This window comes from Meleagris gallopavo, chromosome 9, assembly GCF_905368555.1.
Source record: "Meleagris gallopavo chromosome 9, MGAL_WU_HG_1.1, whole genome shotgun sequence".
Lineage (NCBI taxonomy): Eukaryota > Metazoa > Chordata > Aves > Galliformes > Phasianidae > Meleagris > Meleagris gallopavo.
The window spans coordinates 14,372,173-14,380,528 of NC_139412.1; the positions used below are offsets into that span (position 1 = coordinate 14,372,173).

Consider the following 8,356-nt stretch of genomic DNA (forward strand, 5'->3'; position numbering starts at 1 on the left):
GGCAAATGGCAGGAGAGGAATTAAAGATTTGCTTGTGTCTCATAAACTGCTTTAGGAATCTGACGATATTTTTGGTTGTAACAAAATATTTACATAGGCTGCTCTGAAAGTAACGCTTCCTATTTATTTCCATGGAAATTACTACAAAGAGCACTATAGCACTAGTTGACAGAGCAAGTTCTCAGCTACAAACTGCTCTTTTTCAACATAGCCACCACCATGAGCTGTGCACTTTTACCAGTGATAAACAAGTGCCTACGTGCTGCACTCATACAAATCTACATGCCAGTGGAGGTGCCCCACTGTTGCTGTTGCAGCTGTTGAAATGCACCACCCACTGCATCATTGCGCTCACACTCACTGTTTGGTCTCCAGAAATATTCAGCCAGCACTGATGAGTGGTGGTGAGCTGGCAGTGGAGCGAGGCCAGCTCCTCAGGAGGTTTGAAATGTTGTGGGCATTGTGACCTGGTAACCCTCCTCTTCAGAAACCTCTGCCACTGTGATCCTTTAGACCTGAGAAATAAGACTGAGGAGTTTTCCAGTTAGTTCTTTTAAAGGAGACTGATGTGTAGCAGTGCCTAGAAGTTGGCTGCCCAGTTCATGAATGGTTTCTGCTGCTAGCAGGCTGCTGGAGCTATTTCAGAACTGCACTTCTCTGACTGCATCAGGAGGTGCAAGCTCAGAGCCACTCACGTAAGCTTGCCTTAGGGGTATCAGCGGTAGTGGAGTCTCTAATGAAAAAAATAACTGAAACAACAACAAGAGAAATGAGGAAAATGAAGATTTTCAGACAACAAGTCTTTTATCTGTGCCTCCGCTGGGTGAGGTGAGTGCTTCTGTTCTGTGTTATAGCTGAAGTCACAGCTATATGCAGAGGGGGTGCTGGGAGGCTGTTCTAATTAAAAGTGGTCCTGACTTATGAAATTCAGGATGCTGGGAGGAAGCTGTCTGGGATGATTAAAACACTATCTGAATGTTGACACAGATCAGTCTGCGATCCATTTCTGAGCCTTTCTTTAGTTGTGATATTGTCTGCAGTTTTTGTAGCTGTTGTTTGTTTGCTGGGTTTCTTTTTTCTCCAGCATTGGAAACTACATTGTCTGAATATTTTCTCTTCAGTGAAAGATCAGGCTGACCACTGCAGGTGCTACAGTAAAGTACCTGGCTGTTGCCAGCAGATTTTTCTTGTTCTTTCTTTTCCCAGGGAGAAGACCATATCCTCCTTGAACCCTCTGCCTGGTTGTGTGCGATTCTGTAGCAATTTGTTTCTTCATGAACAGTAAGAAGAAACATAAGAGAAGTGCTAGAATTGGGCTGGCTTTTTTTTGTCTCACCTGCATGGTTTGAAGCATTTCTCAGCCTTCTCATCCCCATAGCAGCAGGCAGAGTGGCAGTCCTATATCCCATCCTGCTGGCTGCTCGTAACACCCTCACTGACCTCTGCTTTCCTCTTCCCTGTTCCTTCACCTGCTGGCATTGTGAGATGGAAGGCATGCTTCTTCAGGAGTGCAGCTTGGACACTATGCTGAGTGTGTTTCCTATCTTCCTCCCACCCATCACATCTCAGTTATTTCTGCAGCCAGCCTTATTTTTCTTTTTCCCTGCATCCTGTTACTTGCCTCAGCAGTATCTCAGTTCTGGTGTTCAGGCAGGTTAACATCAGATGAAAATCTTGAAGGACAAATAGTAGGCACAGCCCCAAACCTCCTATTTATGTCAGTATGTCAGTATGGACTGGAGCTGGAGTTCAGCAATAAAATTCATCTTAAGCATTGTCTGTAAGTATTTCCTTCAAGACTAAGTCCTAGGTTTAAATGGCAAATAATTGTTTAGCACCTACATGAGATTTTATTTGCTGTGATGAATCACTTTTGGAAAATTTCACTAGTCTCTGATGCCAGAGGGCACATTCACATTTATCAGCAGATCAGTAAATATTTACATGAGATGCACAAAGTGGCTATAAGCTCCAATTTTTTGGAAATGTCAGATCTCTACAAATAGGTGTGAAGCTTCCTGGTCCCATGCAGCCTCTGCACCTCCATCTCGTTAAAGTTTCAACTCAGAATTTGAAGACTTCTGTGTTTAATTAAACTTTTCATGAGTTCTACTCTGTGTATTAAGTGCAGCGTTTTGCTGCAAACCTGTCCCTCGCAGCAGTCTCCTTTCTGACAGTAAATCTGGCTCAGAAGTTCCAGCTCCATCTCCTTCATTCTACTCCTCTCTGCAGATGGTAACCCCAACCCTTTTGCCATTTTTTGGTTTTGCAGAACCACTGAAATGATCCGGACTAAAAAAATCCAACATGACCCAACCCTCAAAGCACCCCTAAGTCTTCTTTTTTTTCTTTATTATTTTTATGTAGTTTGCTGATGTGCAACTCCCAAATCACTGCGATGATGCCGACTTCGTTCAAATTTGAAATGAATTAATTAATAACTTGCCAAAAATGAGGTGAGACTTCACTTTTTCTGGCTCCTCTTTCCCTTCTCTCCTCCCAGGAAAAGATTGTGTGAACAGCTAACTCGTGTTCAGCTTTGATGTCGTATTGTTTGGGAAACCTCCTGAAGCTTCAGAGGCACTCTTCGGCAGAGCAGCACTGCCAGCCAGCACGACGGGGAGGAGCGCTTGGATTTCTGTGAAACAAATGTGTTTTGTTATGCCAAGGGATGGCATTCAAGCAGACAAATAATACGCATACTGCACGTGAAGATGTGGAAGCGGAAACGTACAGAACTAGCGCTGGAGTCAGTGCTCCCTGCGAGGGAGCCTGCAACACGCTGCAATCCGCTTTGCTGAGTGCACCACTGCCAGCCAGGAGCTGATGGCACAGCTGAGATCAAGAAGTGTTTTAATCTCTTAATAAATTTCACAGCTAGATGGCTTTTTCATTTGTATATTGTAGACAGAGTAGTTTATGCGTCCCTTGCTTTACTGTTGACTTATTCGGGAATTCCTGAAGAATGGCAAATAGTTTGCAGTAGTTTTATTTTGGATGGAATCTGAATGAAATTCCTTGAGAAACTCAGAAGTTTCTGGAAGCCAGATTTTCTTGTGGCTTGGAAGGCTTTCTGTCACTTTGTGCTACCTTGGCATAACCAGTATACATGAGTTCTATTGCACAATGCTGAGATGGAATTCTTTCCAAACCCTCTCTGAGGCTGTCTGGTCAAGGGAGGTTCAGGCTGGTTACTGGGAAAAATGTCTTCTCAGAACGAGTGGTGATGCACTGGCACAGACTGCCAGTGGTGAGTGGTGGGGTTGCTGTCCCTGGAGGTGTTCAAGAAAATGGACATGTGGCACTGAGGGACATGGTTCAGTGGGCATGTGGGGATGAGCTGATGGTTGGACTAGATGATATGAGAGGTCTTTTCCAGCCCTAATGATTCTATCATTCTTTGTTCCTCTTTATCCAAACCTGTCTCCCATCTGAGTAATGGGGACAACTGGGAATATTCCACAACAGTTTCCACTGGACATAGAGTGTTCTCCTGCCCCACAAGGAGGGGGAGATTAGATTCAGTGTGAGCAAAAAGCACAAACTGCCAACTGCCATGAGAGGAACACTAAAAGGTCTAATTTAATCCATCTCCTCATGTTGGTGAGCCTCGTCCCAGAAAGCTTCCTTCTGCTCGCCTGTGTGGAATAAAACACTTGGAGACAGCAATTACTGGGAGATGATAAAGTAGATTGTGCCTGCCACTTGGGAGAGAATGTTTCCCAACTAACGAGCCTCTGCTTCGGGGACGTTTGCAAAGCTGTGTGCTCCAGTGGGTCTGACACACGCCTGGTTATGGTCGCACATGGCTCGGCACTGCAGTGCGTTCCAGACAGCTGAGCACGGAACTCTGTCGCTTTTGGGAGAGGCTGGCTAATTAATTCTTAATTTATTAGGATTTTGTGATCAGTGACAACACTTAATTGGCTTAAATGTGACCTTGGTTTTAATGGTACTTGTTACTGCCGCGACCTCAATGTCTTCTGCATCTCATGGGCTGCGGGGCCACCAAGGCAGGGAGCTTACCTTCCTATGCACAGGTAGAGTGACTGTGTTGGCTTTGGAAAACAGGAGACACCATTTATTTGTCGCTCTTATTTACAGGAATTTCTCCCATTTTATTCTCGCTGGATATATGTATTTTTAAAAAGATGCAATTTAGACCATGCAGCATTTAATTTCCCATCTACTAGGTCCTCAATCTATTGTATTTTTTAGTGCTGTTACTATGTAAATGGTTACCAAGTGAATAACTGCTCTCATAAATAGTCACAGCAAAAAATAACTTTAGCTTCCTATGCTAATAGACAGTGGATCTTATTAGTAGGGCTTATTAATTGGTTTGGTATCTTACTTAGTTAAAATTGGTGTGACAGTGAGTGGAAAAATAAATCCTCGTTAGGCCAGTGGGTTCCTTATTGTATGCCCTTGTAATAATCATATTCAGGGAACTTTAGAAACAGTGGGTAAGGCTCCAAACACTGCTGACAGTTTCTCAGCTATTATACAGATGTTTTACAGGGGGAGAACAAGAACCAGCATTAGAGTTAGGCTTCAGAGGTGCATGTAACCAGCTCCCAGTCCTGTATGTAAATAGCATGGTTTGATCAGCTTTGCCCAAAACAGCCTATTTGCTTCTGCAGAATGCTTCCAGAGCTGGCTGTTCATGTCCCGGGGTGGCACAGTGAGCCCATGTGTGCTGTGCATTGCTGTGGGTGTTGGTGGGAGCTGGGAGTGCTGTAGTGTGTGGGTACTCCAAGCAGTGTTTTGTTTGCCAACAAAAGAACTGTTGTGTCTGTCTGATAGCACCTCTCCATTCTTCAAGTTAAGATGCTCCTTGTGTCCAGAGTTATCTGCATCTCTGATAAATCAGTTCTGACGTGTTTTTCCACTTTTTTTTTTCTTCTTTCTTTTTTTTCCTCTCCTTTAAAAAAAATAATAAAAGTGCTAAATGTGAAGTTATGCTGCAGCGTCAGCCTAAAGCATAATTAATGCTGCAGACATAATATGATTTTAAAAGATTATCTCTGGTACTGACAAAATATCAGCAAGTCAGTCTGTACTGAGGTGCAAAATCCATACCTTCAACGTATCTGGGGTCTTTGGGTTATGTCAGCGCACGTCTTTTTGTACCTGTTCTTATTGGTGTGGTTTCGTTGTTGTTGTTGGATTGTGTTGTGTTGTTTTTTTTTTTTTCTTTTTTGATATAGAAATAATATTTTACTTTTATTTTTAAAATAGCAGCACTTCTGTTTCTGTATTTTCCTCTTCCTGCTGCTCAGCTCCCACTGGTTCACATTCACAGGGCTGAACTTGGTTGGAGAACAAATCTCTCATAATCTCGCCTTGCTTCTCATCACCCAAGTTTCAGTCTGGGAAGGCTTTGGGTAGACTGTGGAGAATGTGTCATGGGTTTACTTAGTCTGTGTGATGCTTTGGAGAGGACGGTTAGCAGGAGATTGCAGTCTGTATCCTATGAGATGATGGTAGAACTTGAGCACGCATGAAAAATCCAGCTCCTTTGGGTTTTTAACTGTTGTTTCATAGAGAGAGGCAATGTTCTGGGTGGCAGTGGAGAGAAAGTAAAGTTAAAAAAAAAAAGCGTCTGGTCTGATGAAAACATCTCTTAACCTTGATCAAATGGGATCATTTGATACGTGCACTGCTGAACCCAGAATCTTTTGTACCAGCACGAGGGGCCACCAAGGGCAGAATATAACAGACTTGTAACAAAGGGAGTGCTCCTTCGTGTCAGCGCTGCTCAAAGGTAGCACAGTTTCTGTGCAGAAAGGTTTACAGTCTCACTAAGACCTTTGCTAACTCTTCATTCCTATCTGAAGACACAACTCTGAACATGTGAAATTGTTGAACTTCTAGCAGTAAGAAAGAACAGACAATTTATTACATTCCATGCTTGATTCCTGATTGGAACGAAGTAGTGGGATCCTAATGGATATGAAGCCCTCAGTCTCTTTCACTCCACAATCCTCCTCCTGCTGGAGTTTGAAAGAAATTTTGTTTGTCAGCTTTCGAATCTGTGGTTTGCAGCTGTAGCAAAACATTTGGAGACAAAACCTATTTTCTAAAATCTACTTAGGGTAAAATGGCCTTTTTTATTGTTTACTTCCTGCATTTGAAAGAAGTTTTGTTAAAGCCCAGCTTCTGCACCTGCGTTCCTCCAGAAAACTGTCTCTTCAAATTCTCCAGACTGATTTGTCATTTTCTTACGTGCCAGAACCGGTTGTATCTCTTATTGCATTACATTGCTGACATCGGGTAATGCCTCATGACAGATGCGGCTGCACATCACTGCACTGAGGAGCCAGAGGAGGAGCGGAGGCCCAGCTCCAGGGAAGGGCTGATATCTCCTGCACACGAGTTGTACTTACAGAACTGTAAGTCCAGTGGGCAGTCGTGTTCGTTATCTTTTTCTTTCTTTCCCTCTTTCTTTCTTTCTTTCTTTCTTTCTTTCTTTCCTTCCTTCTTTCTTTCTTTCTTTCTTTCTTTCTTTCTTTCTTTTCTTTCTTTCTTTCTTTCTTTCTTTCTTTCTTTCTTTCTTTCTTCTTCTTTCTTTCTTTCTTTCTTTCTTTCTTCTTTTCTTTCTTTCTTTCTTTCTTTCTTTCTTTCTTTCTTTCTTTCTTCTCTTCTTTCTTTCTCTTTCTTTCTTTCTTTTCTCTTCTTTCTTTCTTTCTTTCTTTCTTTCTTTCTTTCTTTCTTTCTTTCTTTCTTTCTTTCTTTCTTTCTTTCTTTCTTTCTTTCTTTCTTTCCTTTTGGTACAAGTGTGAAGGAAGATCAAAGTCTGGGGAAGGCTGAGTGATAGGCATCTTTCTGCTTGCTTTTCTCTCTGTGCACATATCTACTTTATCTCTCAGCTTCCCGCCGGCGAGGGCTGAACAGAAGGTCTCCTTGAAATCCATGTTGTGTGTTGACCAGCAGCAGTTTTCAGAATTCAGTCCGAGTTCCTCTCGGCCCTTGCTGGCCCGATTTAATCAAAGCAAAGGGCAGCTGCTCGTATTGCCAGATGAAAGATTTAGACAGAAAACTTGTTCTGGACAAAAGGGTTTCCATGTCAGCCAAAATTCTCTCGCTTTTGTTTTTTGGGTGTTGTGCTTTCGATAAAAAGGGTGAAGTAATGCTTTTGCCTTGTGAAAAGTTCCCTGCAAAATGGAATGGGTACAGTGTCCTCTAGGGATTTCATAGCAAATAGGGTGTTCTGGGACCCACACCAACAGAAATAAATGTGGCCTGATGGGAAAAAATCCTTTACAAAAACATTGGCCTTCATTTAAATACCTCACATTGTGGAAAATTTACAATATCGCTCCCTCTATAATTTAGTGGATTAATTCCCTCTTAGTTAACAGTTCTTTAGTTCTACTTTGGCAGTAACAAATTTCAGTCTTCCCCCCATGATCCTCATATCTGTAAAAGCACATAGCAAAAATCCCCTCGTTGGACATGATGACTAAACTTTTGGTTTACATGGTCTGTAGTACCATTAGCATTGCTTTTTCTCCTGTCTTCTGCAACAGGAGTCAAACAAGATGCAGAAGATGTGTGCCCTCCCAGGTGTGTGTGCCTGTCTGTGGCACAGCACTGCTCAGGGTGCATTTCCACCTTTCCAGTCCCACAGCTGTTGTGCATTTCAGCTTCTCCTCTCTAACTGTTGTGCGTGCTCACTGTTCCATGACACATTCAGTAACTGTGATAGCCTGACATTCTGGAGCTGACTTAGTTTTTGCCATTTCATACCTTCCTTCAAATATGCAGTACCCCAGAAGGATAATTGTTCTTATGTTTCCATTTCTTATGTTGTGTTTTCCTATTTTATTTCCCTCCTATTGCTGTGGTGGTTTTCCTTTCTGGCTCTTAGCTTAAGAAAATGCTCTATAATTGCTTTGATTTTATAGCACATAAAGGATACTGATGTACTCAGAAAGAGAATAAAGCAAGCAACCCAAACCTAAACACCCCTCTGGCTCTCTCCAGCCATGCACACCTATTTACCTTCAAAGGGAGTTTCTTACAAGCCTGCAGGAGCCGCAGGGAGACGCAGAGCTCAGCTGGGCATGGCCAACAGGAGGCTCAGGCAGACGTAGAGTGACTGCTCAAGCTGAGCAACATGTCATAACTGGGTTTTATTATGTTGTATTCCACAACAAACAGTTCTCTTATAGCTGATTTTTTTTCTGAGATTTGATGAGAGCTGAGATAGCTTTCTGTTTTTCCGTAGAGCTTCAATTTTGTATCAGAGAGAAAGAAAAAGAGAATTGAGAACAAGATGCTTGTTCGTTCCCTTTTGCCTGACGGAAATGTCTGAGCTAGATCTGCAGTAGCATTATAAGTAGACGTTTGC

At 42.6% G+C, this 8,356-nt stretch overlaps 1 long non-coding RNA gene across 1 annotated transcript; it reads left to right on the top strand.

Moving 5' to 3' along the window:
- Positions 1-375: 375 nt before the first annotated feature.
- Positions 376-2,899, top strand: LOC104912203 (uncharacterized). Its single transcript, XR_794470.3, has 3 exons — positions 376-828; positions 1,207-1,281; positions 2,504-2,899. It is a non-coding gene; the product is annotated as an uncharacterized LOC104912203 (long non-coding RNA).
- Positions 2,900-8,356: the final 5,457 nt, after the last annotated feature.